Source organism: Balaenoptera borealis (assembly GCF_965194805.1).
Source record: "Balaenoptera borealis genome assembly, chromosome: 3".
Taxonomy (NCBI): Eukaryota; Metazoa; Chordata; class Mammalia; order Artiodactyla; family Balaenopteridae; genus Balaenoptera; species Balaenoptera borealis.
The window spans coordinates 28681854-28699575 of NC_138866.1; the positions used below are offsets into that span (position 1 = coordinate 28681854).

General features: G+C 36.7%; 1 protein-coding gene and 1 long non-coding RNA gene across 15 annotated transcripts in view; one reads left to right on the plus strand and one right to left on the minus strand.

Moving 5' to 3' along the window:
* Positions 1–17722, plus strand: part of NUMB (NUMB endocytic adaptor protein) — a 182354-nt gene that overhangs the window by 23815 nt on the left and 140817 nt on the right. For all 14 annotated transcript variants that reach the window (XM_082383895.1, XM_082383886.1, XM_082383900.1 and 11 more), the window contains exon 2: positions 8720–8848. The gene's annotated coding sequence lies outside the window, so the exon portion shown is untranslated. The remainder of the gene's footprint in view (positions 1–8719; positions 8849–17722) is intronic.
* The window catches only part of LOC309625033, a 62386-nt gene continuing 57929 nt past the window's right edge, over positions 13266–17722 (minus strand). Inside the window, exon 2 of the long non-coding RNA XR_014242299.1 lies at positions 13266–13456. This is a non-coding gene — a long non-coding RNA (uncharacterized lncRNA). The remainder of the gene's footprint in view (positions 13457–17722) is intronic.

Sequence of the window (17722 nt, forward strand, 5' to 3'; positions counted from 1 at the left end):
CCTCAGCCCATGGCAACCTCCATTCTTCTCTCTGTCTCTACGAATTTGACTACTCTGAATATCTCATATACATGGAATTATACAATATTTGTCCTTTTGTATCTGGCTTTATTTCACCTAGTGTAATTTCTTCAAGGTTAATCCATGTTGCAGCATGTATCAGAACATTGCTTTTTTTTTGAATTTTTGAATTTTATTTATTTTTTTATAGAGCAGGTTCTTATTAATTATCTATTTTATACATGTTAGTGTATATATGTCAATCCCAATCTCCCAATTCATCCCACCACCACCAACGCCCCCCCGCCCCCACCACTTTCCCCCCTTGGTGTCCATACGTTTAGAACATTGCTTTTTAAGGCTGAATAACATTCCATTGTATGTCTATTTGGAATAATATTCCATTGTATGTACATTTTGTTTATTCATTAACCTGTCACCTGACACATGAATTGTTTCCATCTTTTGGCTGTTGTGACTAATGCTGCTGTGAACATTGGCGTACAAATATCTGAGTCCTGCTTTCAATTTTTTTAGGTATATACCATATGCAATTGCTGGATCATATGGTAATTCTATGTTTAATTTTTTGAGGAATGGCCATACATTTTACTGGTTTTCTTTTACATCTATAATTTATTATAGGTGTATTTTTAATCAATAATTATAGGTCTGTTTTTGACAGCTGCATAGGGTTTCAGGGTAGGGGTATGTCATGGTTTATTTGTAGACATTTCTCCTGTTAGCAGTTCTTGCTATTATAAACAATATTATGGTTCATTCATCAAGTATTTATTGAACACCTGCCATATGCTAGGCATATGTAATGGCTCTTCTGTACACACATATTTGCACACATCCATTTATTTAGAATAAATTTTTTAGAAGTGGGACTGTTGGGTCAAAGGATAGGCGCATTTTGAAATGTGATTATTTTCCTAAAAGTTTTTATAAACTATTTTAAAATATAGTCCCTTTAGACTATACTACAAAACTATAGTCATCAAAACAGTATGGCACTGGCACAAAATAGAACTATAGGCCAATGGAACAGGATAGAAAGCCCAGAAATAAACCCACGCACCTATGGTCAATTAATCTATGACAGAGGAGGCAAGACTATACAATGGTGGAAAAACAGTTTCTTCAACAAATGGTGCTGGGAAAACTGGACAGCTACATGTTAAAAAATGAAATTAGGGGGCTTCCCTGGTGGCGCAGTGGTTAAGAATCTGCCTGCCAATGCAGGGGACACGGGTTCGAGCCCTGGTCTGGGAAGATCCCACATGCCGCAGAGCAGCTAAGCCCGTGAGCCACAACTACTGAGCCTGTGCTTCTGGAGCCTGTGCTCCGCAATGGGAGAGGCCGCGACGGTGAGAGGCCCGTGCACCGTGATGAAGAGTGGCCCCCTCTTGCCACAACTGGAGAAAGCCCTCGCACAGAAACGAAGACCCAACACAGCCAAAAATAAAATATAAATAAATAAATTAATTAAAAAAAAATGAAATTAGATCATTCTTTAACACTGTACACAAAAATAACCTCAAAATGGATTAAAAACCTAAGTGTGAGACCGGACGCTATAAAAATCCTAGAGGAAAACATAGGCAGAACACTCTCTGACATAAATAACAGCAATGTCTTTTCTGATCTGTCTCCCAGAGTAATGGAAATAAAATCAAAAATAAACAAATGGGACCTAATTAAACTCAAAAGCTTTTGCACAGCAAAGGAAACCATAAACAAATGAAAAGACAACCCAGAGATTGGGAAGAATATTTGCAAATGATGTGACCGACAAGGGATTAGTCTCCAAGATCTACAAACAGCTCCTGTGGCTTAATATCATCAAAACAAACAACCCAATAAAAAAATGGGCAGAATACCTAAATAGACGTTTTTCCAGTAAGACATACGAATGGCCAAGAGGTACGTGAAAAGATGTTCAGCATTGCTAAAGATTAGAGAAATGCAAATCAAAACTACAAAGAGATTCAAAAAAAAAAAAAAAAAAAACTACAAAGAGATATCACCTCACACCAGTGAAAATGGCTATCATCAAAAAATCCACAAACAATAAATACCGGAGAGGGTGTGGAGAGAAGGGAACCCTGCTACACTGTTGGTGGGAATGTAAATTGGTACAACTACTATGGAGAACAGTATGGAGGTTCCTTAAAAAATGAAAAATAGAGCTACCATATGACCCTGCAATCCCACTCCTGGGCATCTATCTGGAGAAAAACATGGTCTGAAAGGATACATGCACCCCCAATGTTCTTGCAGCACTGTTTACAATAGCCAAGACATGGAAGCCACCTAAATGTCCATCGACAGAGGAATGGATAAAGAAGATGTGGTACATATATACAATGGAATATTACTCAGCCATAAAAAAAGAATGAAATAATGCCATTTGCAGCAACATGGTTGGACCTAGAGATTGTCATACTGAGAGAAGTAAGTCAGACACAGAAAGACAAATATTGTATGATATCGCTTATACGCAGAATCTAAAAAACAGAAACAGACTCACAGACTTAGAGAATGAACTTATGGTTACGGGGGGAGCGGGGGGAAGGGTGGAGGGAAGGGATGGTTAGGGAGTTTGGGATTGACATGTACACACTGCTATGTTTAAAAAGGATAACCAACAAGGACCTACTGTATAGCACAGGGAACTCTGCTCAATGTTATGTGACAGCCTGGATGGGAGGGGAGTCTGGGGGAGAATGGATACGTGTATATGTATGTCTAAGTCGCTTTGCTGTGCACCTGAAACTATCACAACATTGTTAATCGGCTATACTCCAATATAAAATAAAAAATTAAAAATAAAATGCAAAAAAATATATATATATAGTTCCAATAATAGTGAATAGGAGTGCCAGATTCCCCATACCTTATAGAACACTGGGTTTTATTGATCATTTTCGTATTTGTCAAGAAATTATAGTAATTTGCATCTCTTTGGTCGCTAGTAGTGAAGTTGAATAGCTTGTGCTTATAATTTTGTTTCTTTTTTTGTCAGTTGGTATTCAGGTATTTCTGCTCCTGTCTTTTTCTTATTAATTTGTAAGAGCTCCTTATACACTAAGGATAGTAAACCTTTGTTTTATATTGTAGATATTTTCCCAATTTGTCATTTGTCTTTTAATTTTTCTTCATAATGTCTTTTGCCATGTAGATGTTTTACATTTTTATAGTCAGTTTTAGTAGTCCTTTACTATTTCTATTTTGGTCCATTGTTCTGGTGGTCTTGGCCCACCCTGATTTAACCTTTTATATATATATATATATATATGTATAAAATTGAGAGATTTCTAGAAAATGTTTTTTAGAAATAGAAATCTCTGCATGAACTGATTAAATCTGTTTTGAATTAAATCTGATATTGTAAGTAGTTTGGGAAAATGAAATGTAAAAGGCAGGTGAGGAATCAAAACTTTATTTTAACCTTTTTTTTTTTTTTGGATGAAAATCTTCATAGAGATTGATGAAAACTTTTCCAAACCAATATTTAACTTGCCATAGAAAACATAGTACATATTGAACCTAATTTGCTTTTTATTGATCTCTAAGGGTTTGGGATGTATTTCCTTGTTAATTTAGATATGTAGGATATAGTAGATGGGAGAAATGGTACACTAACCTCATGAGATATTCTACAGTCTACTAGCTCTAAAAATTTCTTGCATTATGTGTCATCATTAGAGGTTGTTGACGAGGATGCTGCTTCGGTTGGTATTCTGCTCTTTGTCTTTGTAGCCACTTTTGCCTATATCTCATTCCTTGTGACCTTTGATTACTTTTAATCCTGATCTCTTCTTTTCTATATCTTGTTGCTATATCTGGTTCCTGATTTTTTTTGTCTTTTCCATACCTTTATTCATTTCTTTTCCTTTTGTTTCTTTTCTCTATTTCAACAAGAGCTAGATAAGGATCGAAAGAACTTATTTCTTCTGGTTTTAAAAAAATTAATCATACCATGTAGTCTTTAATTTTTATGTACAGATTCTGTCCAGCAGTGTGTACATTTCAGGCTTCCTTAAACTCTGAGTGCATAACTCTCCTGGACAGTTGAATTGCTAGCTACCTAGATGATAGTGGAGGATGTTTTGATATACGTAGAGGAAGTATTATAGTCATTTGGCCTAGAATATAATAATGAAATACAGTAATATTAATAATGATGTAATGATTTGATTAAAATGTTGTTGAGTCTTATGAACTTAATCATGAACCTGCCTTGTGACCTCGATCAAACCCTTTAAAGTGTTATATTTTTCATTTTTAAAATTCAGATGATCTCATATTTTAGCTTCCCTTGACTTAGATAGAATTTTGCTTACATAACAAATGGAAGAGCCAAAGAGTTAAGAGTTGGAGAACTTTAGGGATCATCTGCTATCTATTTTGTTCCCTTTACAAATATTTGCCTGGCACTGTTTTGGTTTTGAGGATACAATGAAGTCCCTGGCTTCATGGAGTTTACAATCCTTTATGAAAAGGTTAGGAAGAAACTATGTAGTGTTATTTAAAGATTCCTTATTTCATTTTGGTGGGTTTCAGTATGCTCAAAAGAAAAAGGATCTGGTCCCTTATATGCCAGATAGGAAGTGAGGAACTGTAAAGCAGGAGGAAAGAGACCCTGAATGAGTGAATAAGGACAGTGCCTCTCAAATTTTTCTATGTGTATGAATCACCTGAGGATCTTGTTAAATTGCAGATTCTTAACCAATAGGTCTAAGGTAGGACCTGAGATTCTGCAATTCTGACAAGCTTCTGGGTGCTGCTTCTGCTACCAATCTGTGAACCACACTTTGTGTAGCAAGGAATTTGTATATAAAAAAGAGAAAAGAAGAATAGCCTGCTACCATTTTGAGAGGAGTGATTTGGGGCCATGCAGCACAGACTTGGAATTCTGAGCAGCACATCACTCAGAACTTGGCCTTGGTGAAATGAAATGATAAGAGCTGTTAATGTTCATATACAAAGAAGGGGTATTAAGGAGGTAATCAACTGAGGTTGGATAGTGGGTGAGTCTAAAACCTTCGAAAAGATACTAGGCGGTGAAAGAGATGAGGATCTTCAGGTATGATAAAAGTAAATATCTAGTCAGAGAAACAAAATTTGTAAGAGTTAGGTATTGACTAGGAGGACTTAGTTTGTAATTGGGAAGATTTTCTCTCCTCTTTATACTTACTCTAATTGGCATAGTGATTCTAGTAAAAAAAAAAAAAAAAGTAAAAATAAGTAAGTGTTGGTTTTTTTTTTCTTTAAATAGTATAATTTTTTCCATAGGCATATTCTAGGTGGAGAGTATGTCAAATTTCTTTGTTTTACAGATCTGAATAAAGCTTAAATGTGATTAAGTTGCCCTTCTCTGATCTGTTCCTCTAATGACAGCTACTTGGAGCATAAGCAACCTGGAAATTCATTTATCTTCATAGAATTAGCAGAAGACTCTAATCTTGGAGGTGATATAAAATGTCCAGTGGGTATCAAGCATTTAGCCATAGAGAAAAATCTGGCAAGCCAAATCTTTGAACCAGCAACCTTTTATTTAGTTTTATGAATTCACAATGCTGTTGTTTCCAGTTGTGTTTTTAGAAGTTTAGATTTTTTTTTTCCCCTTTCTGGTACTATTTTAAAAGTAATATGTATTCATATATCCTCTTTAATATAACACCTAGTTTGTTCCAATCTGAAGATATTGGGGAATTGCTACTAACATCCATAATTTATTATGGCTCTTTGTTTTAGTGTCATTGGAATATGTTGGTTTCCTTTTAAAATATTGGGTTGGCCAAAAAGTTAGTTTGGGTTTTCCGGAAGGAAAAACCCGAACGAACTTTTTGGCCAACCCAATAGTTATAATATTGTAAGGAGACTTAGTTATTGTACTGTTATGTAGGCAGAAAGATGTGAAATGTAATCATGGACAAAATCTCAGTGTTCCTTTAACTGTATTGGTTCATTATGATTAAATGAACCACATGTCAAGTTTTTTCACTAGTTATATACCCAGTGCGATTTCTGGCATATTTGAAAAGCGTTTGCTGCACCTATTGTTATTTCAGTATTTAGTTCTCTTTTAACATAACTGTTAAAACTGAAAGTAAAACATCAAAAGCATTATAGTCTGTTCTAGAATCAGGCCAAGGAAGAAATTAGGTAAAACACATTATAGGCTAAAAATATGTTTTGCAAATTACATCTGAAATTGTTTTGTTAGAGCATGTACTGGAAATGAAATTCAGCTGTTCTTATTCTGTGGGTTTTTAAAAATGTAATTATCTGGGGACTTCCCTGGTGGCCCAGTGGGTAAGACTCCTCATCCCCAGTGCAGCAGGCCGGGGTTTGATCCCTGGTTGGGGAACTAGATCCTGCATGCATGCTGCAACTAAGAAGCCCGCGTGCCAAAACTAAGATCTGGCTCAGCCAAAATAAATAAAATAAATTTAAAAATAAATAAAAAATAAAAATAAAAATGTAAATATCTGAAAGTAGATGTCCATACAAAATAAGTTTCTAATGTCTTCCAGTTTTTAACCCAGTTTTCCTTTAGAACCATATAAGCCTTTCCTATATATTCTGAAAACTCAAGATAGTAATACCTGGAAATGTAATTGAAATATAAAATAAATGAAAAAGTAATGTAAATGTAAAGTAAATGAGAAAGAAAATACAGATAAGTCTAACATTGAAATAATTAAATTTAAAAGAATAAAATTAGGGTGTGACTTGTTAATATTACACCACCACATTGGTGTATAATTAAGCCTTTGAGGGCAGGAACTATATTATATATTTGTGTTTAGCACACATATTGACTCTTTGTTTAGTTTTTTTTTTAAGACTTATTAGGAGCATATGTTTCTAGTTCTGGTAAAATCTGTTTTGTTTTTTCTTAAAGTTATTTAGTTAAAGAAAAATAAAAAGAGGAGTTTGGAGTCATGCAGCCTGATTTTTTTTTTTTTTTTAATCCCAACCCTACTGCTTAGTAGTTTTGTGATGTTGGAAGTAACTTGACTTCTCTGTGCCTCAGATTTTCTAGTTATAAAATTATTAATAGTCCATTTCATAAGTATTGTTGTCAGGATTAAGTGAGATAATTAATCCATGGAAAATGCTTTGAAGAGTTTTGACACACAGTAAATATTCAATAAATGTTAGTTGCTGCTAGTCTTTTTATTTGGGAACACCACTATTGCATTGTCTATGGTGAATTTATTTTGCTTTTTAAAACAGGCATGCATATCCAGGTTCCAATACAACAGGTTTGGGTGCTTAACATATACACTTAAAATTAGTTTTGAATAAAAATCTTAAGAATTTTTACTTTCAGCTACTATAACTTTAATTCCTGTGTAAAAAAAGAGAGAGAAGCCATTCATTCAATAAGTCATTTTTTCCTAATAAACTATTTATTGATACCTGTTCTTTATAAGGCATTGTACGAGGTGCTAGGAACGTAAAATGGAGCAAACTTGGTTGTGTCCTTCAGTTGTTCAGAGGCTAGTAGAGAAAGGTACCACTGAGTGTAAATCAGTGTTGTAAATAACCCCTTTTGTGCCAGCTCATTAATACATGATACATTTTTATTTTGTCTTTTGGAAGGTATATAAGCCAAGTTTGTGGGTGGATTGGCCCTTTATTTTTAGCATCTTGTCTAGTTACCACAACTCAGTGGTATCTGTAATCATTCCTGTTTTGCAAATACGGAAATTTGCAAATTGAGATTCAAAGAGGTAGTTTCCTCATACAGCTACAAAACTCAATCCAAAATCCTACTTAATTTAAAAACTCATTCATTCTACTATTCTACCTCCTGTATGTTTGTCGTAGGTGCAAGACCTCTCTTTGAAGACTTAACCCATTAAATTGTATTTGAGGTTTATGTGTCTGTTTCCCTGTTAGATTGGGAGATTTTTTTAGAGCAGGGACTAGTCTTAAGTATTTCTGGGGCCCCCCAGCAACTAGTAGAGTACTTGTCACATATTAGGTACCTAATAAATATTAGTTGAGTAGTGAATGAATATGTAGAATGTTAGAAGTAAAAGGAATTTTAGAGCTCATGTAAATATTAGACACTAAATTTCTAAAATAGAATTTTTGATTGTTTACATAGGGCTTCAGCTTTTGATTTTGACAATTTAGGGTATTTAAAACACAACTACTACTGTCTATCACATCATCTCATAAAAGAAGCCATTTTAACACCAAAAAAGTAGGAAAGGCAATCTCATAGTAAGCACAGTTTGGTAACTTTAAACCCATCTCTTTTTTGTCATGGCTGGTACCTGTTCAAGAATTAGATTTCAGGAACTATTATCTAATGCAATCCTCTCCTTTTAGAGATGATGTATCTGAATCTAGAGAAGTATCCAAGTTCTTACAGCAAGGCAGAATGACCACTGAGTTTAGAACCCAGGTCTTCTGACTCTCAGCCCCAAATTTTGATCCTGTCCCCTCAGTCTTCATTCACATGCTGAGATTAAGGCACAATTTGTGCCTTCACTAAGATCGTATAGCTGTTAAGAAGTAGAGTTGGACTGAATCCATGTTACCCAAATCCATTTTAGCGAAACCTGTGCATTCACTTCCATGTAATTTTAACCTACTCTAACAGCTCCCATTCAGTTGTAGAGATGGAATTATAAGTGATTTTAAAAAGATGTCTATATTTAGCGTTTTCTTTCCTTGAAAATTTCAGATTTGGGGCTTAAACAACTTGCAGGGAAGAAGGCCAGTGCAGCTGCTGTTGCAACCCAAGATTTTGATTCACATCCATAGATTGAAATATTGGTGGGCCAGCCATCCTCAGACACCTCACTGAGGACAGGTAAGTGAAAGAGATAATAAGGATAAGAAAAGTAGAATGAATGCTAATACACTTCCTTCCTATTTCTTGTTAGATGCAAACAGTTGACTGCCTTTAAGAATTTAACCCGTTATCCTGTTAAAAACAAAGCATTTGGAATTCTAGGTGGGTGGGGCAAAACATTTTCTTTTTTTTTTTTTTTTAAACATTTTCCTGATTGTAAAATATGTGTCAGAATGTTAACAGTGGTGAAACTCAGGGTAATTAAAACATTTTTCTTTCTCTTTTTGTATGTTTTTCCAAATTGTATTTATGAACTTGCGTTAGTTACCTATTGTTGCGTAACAAACTACTCGAACTTAGTGGTTTGAAACACATCAGTCATTTATTTTGCTCATGAATCCGCAATTTGGGCAAGGCTCGCTTGGTGGGGACAGCTTGTCTCTGTTAAGAAGTGGTGTGAGGTGGGGTTGCTGGAGGGAGGGTGGTGGCTCAATGGCTGGGAGCTAGAATCATTTTTTTTTTTAACATCTTAATTGGAGTATAATTGCCTTACATTGTTGTATTAGTTTCTGCTGTATAACAAAGTGAATCAGCTATACGTATACTTATATCACCATATCCCCTCCCTCTTGCGTCTCCTTCCCACCCTTGAATCATTTGAAGGCTTGCTCACTCATGTGTCTGGTGGTTAATGCTCGCTGTAGGCCAGAACACCTGCAGATGACCTCTCTTTTTGGCTGCTTGGCTTCCTCACAGCATGGTGGGTTCCAAGCGAGAGCATCCCAAAAGAGCAAGGTGAAGTTACATGGCATATTTGACTTAGTTTTGGAAGTCACCTAGTGTTACTCTGCTCTCTTCTGTTGGTTGAGGTAGTCATAAAGGTCCACCCAGGTTCAGAGGAGGGGCTGGACATAGACCCCACCACTTGAAGGGAAGAGTATCAACATCAATTTATAAGAGCATATGGGATGGAATCTGCCATTGTAGCCATTTTTGGATGATATAATCTGCCACAATTTGTATTACTTTTAAGATAAAGAATATAAACATGGGTATAATAAATGAAAAACTGGAATATTTGCAGGAAATTATGATGTATGAGTCCAATAAGAATTTTGTGTGCTCTTCTTGTCTACTAGAATATGATATTGAAAATAAGATGCCTAAACAGGAAGAAGTGAAATAGATTTTGAATTGTCTTTCGTATCAACAAAGCAGCATACTGCTACAATCAAAAGTAGAGACAAAAATTTATACACAAGATGTAAAATAAGATTTGTAGTTTGGGTTTGTTGTTTTTTAGAAAATGCTAGTTATTTTTGTTCAAAGTCTACTTGGGTTTTTTTTTTTTCTTGTTTATTTTAATAATTTGAGAATTATTTGGGAAAGTGATTTCCAATACAGTATTTAGATTTGAGAAACTAGTGCCAGTGTTATCATCATATGTATCAAGTTTGTCTCTCTGCTTCTTTTAAGAAAAACTATGTAATCTTTTTCAGGATTTTTTTACCTGCTAAACTTCCAGTAAATACATTTTTTCATTGGGACAGGAAAACTTGGAAGGTTATAGAATATTTGGTTGTCTTATTGATCACACTTACCAATTATATAAATCGTGGCATTTATATAATTATATAAAATTATATAGATCTGTGGCAATTTTGAATATAGCTAATACTCAATTTCTGGATGTAACGGGATATTTTTAGATAATCTTTTAAGCATTACATGAGGGTGTTGATCCATTCACTATATCTGGGAAATAAGTTCCAGGGAGCAAGCGTCTCATTATCTCTTAGACCCAGAACATTTTCTTGCTGTCTAGATGCTTTCCCATTCCTAGTTGATTTATGTTATAATGAGCCTAATTCAGTTGAGTTGGTTCACTACTATTTCCCCACTACTCACAGTAGATAGATATTTTACAATGGAAAATGACTGAACTAGCTATTGTGACAATAGAGGTAATCGTTTTCTCTCAACTGTGAATAATAAGAATTGACTGAATTTGTGAAATAATATATTTTAGTTCAAAAGGTACAATAATTGGGAAAGCTGTTTTTGTTTTTTTTGGCATCTAAAAACAAGATGAGATGGTTTCCAGGAGAATTAGATTGGGAATAATGATTACAGATATTACAAAATAGTGTATCTTATACAACAACAAAATACATGCATATATGTACGAACATATATAAAGTCTTTAAGCAACTAACTTGCTGCCTTTTTTGTTTTAAGCATTTTTTTAGCCCACTTTTGCCTTTAAGTAGTCTGAATAGGTGAATTGCTGATAACATCTTCAGGTTTACTGAAGGTTTGCCTTGCCTCCTTTCCACAAGGCCATGCCTGAGGGGATAAAAATCCCTTAAGTAAGTGAGATACTGCTTTCTGATTGAAGCTAAAACAAACGACAATGGAAACTCCTAAAACACCATAGAGAAATTGCAAATATGGTGGTGTTTAGTCTGTGGTACTTTATTCAATTCATGGAAGGAGGTAAATGATGAGGTTCTCTTGTAAATATGAATGGCTATGTAAATATTCTTTTAAAACACAAAAAATTTTGAATAATTGTGGAAGGCAGACATATTTCTTTGGGGTTGGTGGTTCTCCTACTTACCATAATCTTTTGGTGAGATTCTTATTTCTAACAAATGGTGTTCAGTTCATGCTTATTCAGGTTTTTGGCAAAACAGAAGTTGTGTGACTTTCTTCTTGTGTGTGCCCCATTATTAAAAGGTATGGTACCTTTTATATATGAAATGTTTAACAAAAGTATTTAAAATCTGTGGCAAGGAATTGATTGGCCTAGCATAAAATTGACCATATTGGGGACTTCCCTGGTGGTCCAGTGGTTAAGAATCCGCCTTCCAATGCAGGGGGCGTGGGTTCAAGCCCTGGGTGGGGAACTAAGATCCCGCATGCCATAGGGCAACTAAGCCCCGCGTGCTCTAGAGCCTGTGCGCCACAACAAAAAGATCCCACGTGCCGCAACTAAACACCCGAAGCAGCCAAATAAATAAATAATTTTTAAAAACTTTGACCACATTAATCTTTTTTTTTTGGCTACACTGCGTGACATGTGGGATCTTCGTTGCCTGACCAGGGCTCAAGTCTATGCCCCCTGAACTGGAAGCATGGAGTCTTAACCACTGGATTGCTAGGGAAGTCCCCATATTAATCATTTTTTTTTAATAAATTTATTTTTTATTTTACATTTATTTTTGGTTGCGTTGGGTCTTTGTTGCTGCACGTGGGCTTTCTCTAGTTACGGTGAGTGGGGGCGACTCTTCGTTGCCGTGTGCGGTCTTCTCATTGCAGTGGCTTCTCTTGTTGCGGAGCACGGGCTGTAGGTGCGTGGGCTTAAGTAGTTGTGGCTTGCGGGCTCCAGAGCACAGGCTTAGTAGTTGTGGCACACGGGCTTAGTTGCTCCGCGGCATGTGGGATCTTCCCGGATCAGGGCTCGAACCCGTGTCTCCTTCATTGGCAGGTGGATTCTTAACCACTGCGCCACCAGGGGAGTCCCCATATTAATCATTTTTAAGTGTACAGTTCAATAGTATTAAGTATGTTCACATTGTTGTGCAACCAATCTCCAGAACTCTAAGTCTTGCAAAACTGAAATTCTACCCAATAAACAACTCCCTATTCCCTCCCTCCCTCTAGCCCCTGGCAACTAACATTCTACTTTCTGTGTATGAATTTGACCACTCTAGGTACTTCATGTAAGTGGAATCATACACTATTTATCTTTTTGTGACTGGCTTATTTCACTTAGCATGATGTCCTCAAGGATCATACATGCTGTAGCATGTATCAGAATTTCCTTCATTTTTAAGGCTGAATAATATTCCATTGTATATACCACATTTTGTTTATCCATTTATCCTTTGATGGACACTTGGGTTGCTTCTGCCTTTTGGCTACTGTGAATAATGCTGCTATGAATACTGGTGTACAAATATCTCTTTGAGCCCCTGCTTTCAGTTCTTTTGGGTGTATACCCAAAAGTGGAATTGTGGTAATTTTGTTTAAATTTTGAGGAACTGCCATACCATTTCCATAGTGGCTGTACCATTTTGCATTCTTACCAACAATGCACAAGAGTTCTAGTTTCTCCATATCCTCATCAACACTTGTTATTTTCTGTTTGTTTTTCAGTAATAGCCTTTCTGTGCAAAAAGCATGGACTTTTGATCAGATATACTGGAGTGAGTGCTCTGGGGAGCCCACCTCTTCATACCCATGTGACCTGGAGCACATTTGTTAACCTCATCTGTTAGAAGGGTACAATTGTCCTTACATCATTCAGTATTAAATGTTAGGATACGTGCAAAATGGCCTGGCACAGTCTAGACATTCAGTAAATGTTGCTTGCCTCCTTGGCCCCATCACTCCTGGAAGTCTTCATTGATTCCTTCTGTGTCGTCTTCTCTCCCCTGAGCAGCCAGCTCCAGTTGGAATTAAAGCTTGGGAAAAAAAAAAAAAAAAAATAATAGCCTTTCTAATGGGTGCTAGGTGGTATCTCATTGTGCCTTTGATTCGTATATTTCTAATGATTAGTGATGTTGAGCCATCTGAGCATCTTTTCCTGTGCTCGTTGGCCATTATACAAATATAAATATACTTTCTGTGGAGAATATCTATCCAAGTCCTTTGCCTATTTTCTAATCACGTTGTTTGGTTTTCTTTGTTGTTGCATTGTTGGAGCTCTGGATATTAACTGCTTATCAAATATAAGATTTGTAGACAATTTTTCCTATAGGTTGCCTTTGACTCTGTTGATTGTGCCCTTTGATGAGCAGAAGTTTTTAATTTTGGTGTAGTCTAATTTATCTATTTTTACTTTTGTTGCCTTTGATTTTGGTGTCATATACAAGGACTTATTCCCAAGTCCAATGTCATGAAGCTTTGCGCCAGTGTTTTCCTCTAAGAGTTTTATAGTTTTAGGTCTTACATTTAAGTCTTTGATCCATTTCAAGTTAATGTTTGTATAGGGTGTAAGGTTGAGTTAATTTTTTTTATATGGTGTGAGGTAAGGGCTCAGCATCATTCTTTTGCATGTGGTTATCCAGTTGACCAAGCACCATTTGTTGAAGAGACTATTCTTTTCCTCATTGAATGGTCTTGGCATCCTTGTTGAAAATCAGTTGGCCATAGATATATAGATTTATTTCTGGACTCTCAATTCTTTTCCACTGATCTATATGTCTGTCCTTATGTCAGTACCATACTGTTTGATTACTGTAGCTTTGTAGTTAAGTTTTGAAATGAGGAAGTGTGAGTCTTCTAACTTTGTTCTTCTTTTTCCAGATAGTTTTGGCTGTTTGGGACCCCTTGAGATTCCATATGAATTTCAAGATTGGCTCTTCTATTTCTGCAAAACAGGCTGTTGGAATTTTGGTAGGGATTGCATTGAATCTGTAGATTGCTTTGGGTAGTATTGCCATTTAAAAAAAAAAAAATTATTTATTTATTTGGTTGCACCAGGTCTTAGTTGTGACAGGCGGGCTCCTTAGTTGTGACAGGCGGACTCCTTAGTTGCAGCATGTGGGCTCCTTAGTTGTGGCAGGTGAACTCTTAGTTGTGGCATGCACGTGGGATCTAGTTCCCTGACCAGGGATAGAACCTGGGCCCTGTGCATTGGGAGCTCAGAGTCTTATCCACTGTGCCACCAAGGAAGTCCCAGTATTGCCATTTTAACAATATTAAGTTCTTCAGTTCATGAGCATGGAATGTCTTTCCATTTATTTAGGTCTTTAATTTCTCTCAGCAGTGCTTTGTAGTTTTTTTCAGTATAGAAGTCTTAGTTAAACTTATTTCTAGGTATTTTATTCTTTTGGATGCTATTATAAATGGCATTGTTTTCTTAATTGCCTTTTTGGATATTTTACTGCTAGTATAGTTGACCCTTGAACAACATGGGTTTGACTGAATCACTTTGCTGTATACCTGAAGCGTAAGATAACTATACTTCAATTAAAAACAAAAACAAAAGCATGGGTTTGAACTGCAAGGGTCTATTTATATGTGGATTTTTTTCAATAAATGCATATAATACTATGAGATCCAAGATCGGTTGAATCCACAGATGCGGAACCTCGGACTGGGAGGAACGGATAGGTAGGGCAGATTATAAAGTTTTACATGGATTTTCGACTGCATGGAGGGTAGTGCCCTTAACCTCTGTGTTGTTCAAGGGTCAACCTTATACAGAAACACAACTGATTTTGTATATTGATATTGTACCCTGGAAATTTTGCTAATTTCATTTATTAGCTCTAGTGCTTGTGTGTGTGTGTGTGTGTGTGTGTGTGTGTGTGTGTATTCTTTGGGGTTTTCTATATGTAGAATCATATCTGAGAATAGAGATAGCTTTACTTCTTCCTTTGTAATTTAGATTCCTTCTATTTCTTTTTCTTGCTTAATTCTCTAGCTAGAATGTGTAGTACAATATTGAATAGGACATTTTTTAAAAAATAAATTTATTTATTTATTTATTTTTGGCTGTGTTGGGTCTTTGTTGCTGCACGCGGGCTTTCTCTAGTTGTGGTGAGCAGGGGCTACTCTTTGTTGCGGTGCACGGGCTTCTCATTGCGGTGGCTTCTCTTGTTGCGGAGTGCAGGCTCTAGGCATGCAGGCATCAGTAGTTGTGGCACACGGGCTCAGTAGTTGTGGCTTGCGGGCTCTAGAGCACAGGCTCAGTAGTTGTGGCGCATGGGCTTAGTTGCTCCACGGCGTGTGGGATCTTCCCGGACCAGGGCTTGAACCCTTGCCCCTGAATTGGCAGGCGGACTCCCAACCACTGCACCACCAGGAAAGCCCCAAGGACGTTCTTTTTTTTTTCATAATAACTTTTTTTTAGCATCTTTATTGCAGTATAATTGCTTTACAATGGTGTGTTAGTTTCTGCTGTATAACAAAGTGAATCAGCTATACATATACATATATCCCCATTTCTCCTCCCTCTTGAGTCTCCCTCCCACCTTCCCTATCCCAGCCCTCTAGGTGGACACAAAGCACCAAGCTTATCTCCCTGTGCTATGCGGCTGCTTCCCACTAGCTATCTTTTTTACATTTGGTAGTGTATATATGTCCATGTCACTCTCTCACTTCATCCCAGCTTACCATTCCCTCTCCCTGTGTCCTCAAGTCCATTCTCTACATCTGTGTCTTTATTCCTGTCCTCCCCCTAGGTTCTTCAGAACCACTTTTTTTTTCTTTTAGATTCCATATATATGTGTTAGCATATAGTATTTGTTTTTCTCTTTCTGACTTACTTCACTCTGTATGACAGACTCTAGGTCCATCCACCTAACTACAAATAACTCAATTTCATTTCTTTTTATGGCTGAGTAATATTCCATTGTATATATGTGCCACAACTTCTGTATCCATTCATCTGTCGATGGACTCTTGGTTGCTTCCATGTCCTGGCTATTGTAAACAGTGCTGCAGTGAACACTGTGGTACATGACTCTCTTTGAATTATGGTTTCCTCAGGGTATATGCCCAGTAGTGGGATTGCTGGGTCATATGGTAGTTCTATTCTTAGTTTTTTAAGGAACCTCCATACTTTCTCCATAGTGGCTGTATCAATTTACATTCCCACCAACAGTGCAAGAGGGTTCCCTTTTCTCCATACCCTCTCCAGCATTTATTGTTTGTAGATTTTTTTGATGATGGCCATTCTGACTGGTGTGAGGTGATACCTCATTGTAGTTTTTTTTTTTTTTTTTTAAGATTTTTTTTGATGTGGACCATTTTTTTTTTTAAATTTTATTTATTTATTTATTTATGGCTGTGTTGGGTCTTCGTTTCTGTGCGAGGGCTTTCTCCAGTTGTGGCAAGTGGGGGCCACTCTTCATCGCGGTGCGCGGGCCTCTCACTATCGTGGCCTCTCTTGTTGCGGAGCACAGGCTCCAGACGCGCAGGCTCAGTAATTGTGGCTCATGGGCCTAGTTGCTCTGCGGCATGTGGGATCTTCCCAGACCAGGGCTCGAACCCGTGTCCCCTGCATTGGCAGGCAGATTCTCAACCACTGCACCACCAGGGAAGCCCTCGTTGTAGTTTTGATTTGCATTTCTCTAATGATTAGTGATGTTGAGCATCCTTTCATGTGTTTGTTGGCAATCTGTATATCTTCTTTGGAGAAATGTCTATTTAGGTCTTCTGCCCATTTTTGGATTGGGTTGTTTGCTTTTTGATATTGAGCTGCATGAGCTGCTTGTATATTTTGGAGATTAATCCTTTGTCAGTTGCTTCGTTTGCAAATATTTTCTCCCGTTCTGAGGGTTGTCTTTTTGTCTTGTTTATGGTTTCCTTTGCTGTGCAGAAGCTTACAGGTTTCATTAGGTCCCATTTGTTTATTTTTGTTTTTACTTCCATTTCTCTAGGATCTTGCTGTGATTTTTGTCATAGAGTGTTCTGCCTGTGTTTTCCTCTAAGAGTTTGATAGTGTCTGGCCTTACATTTAGGTCTTTAATCCATTTTGAGTTTATTTTTGTGTATGGTGTTAGGGAGTGTTCTAATTTCATTCTTTTACATGTAGCAGGACATTATTTTTTTATGCTTAACTATTTACAGTGTTTAATGGAGGCTAGGCTGTTTTCTACATTTTGCCAAGGAGGTCTTGCCTTTTGATACATGTGGTGATGTTTCACATTATGTGGAATACTAACTCTTCATTTTATCAATTCAGTAAATTAGAAATTCTACATGTTATTATTATTTTTTAAAGGTGGTGTTTTTAAAAAATTAATTAATTAATTAATTTTGGGCTGTGTTGGGTCTTTGTTGCTGCGTGCAGGCTTTCTTTTTAGTTGCGGCTAGTGGGGGCTACTCTTTGTTGAGGTGCGCAGGCTTCTCATTGCAGTGGCTTCTCTTGTTGTG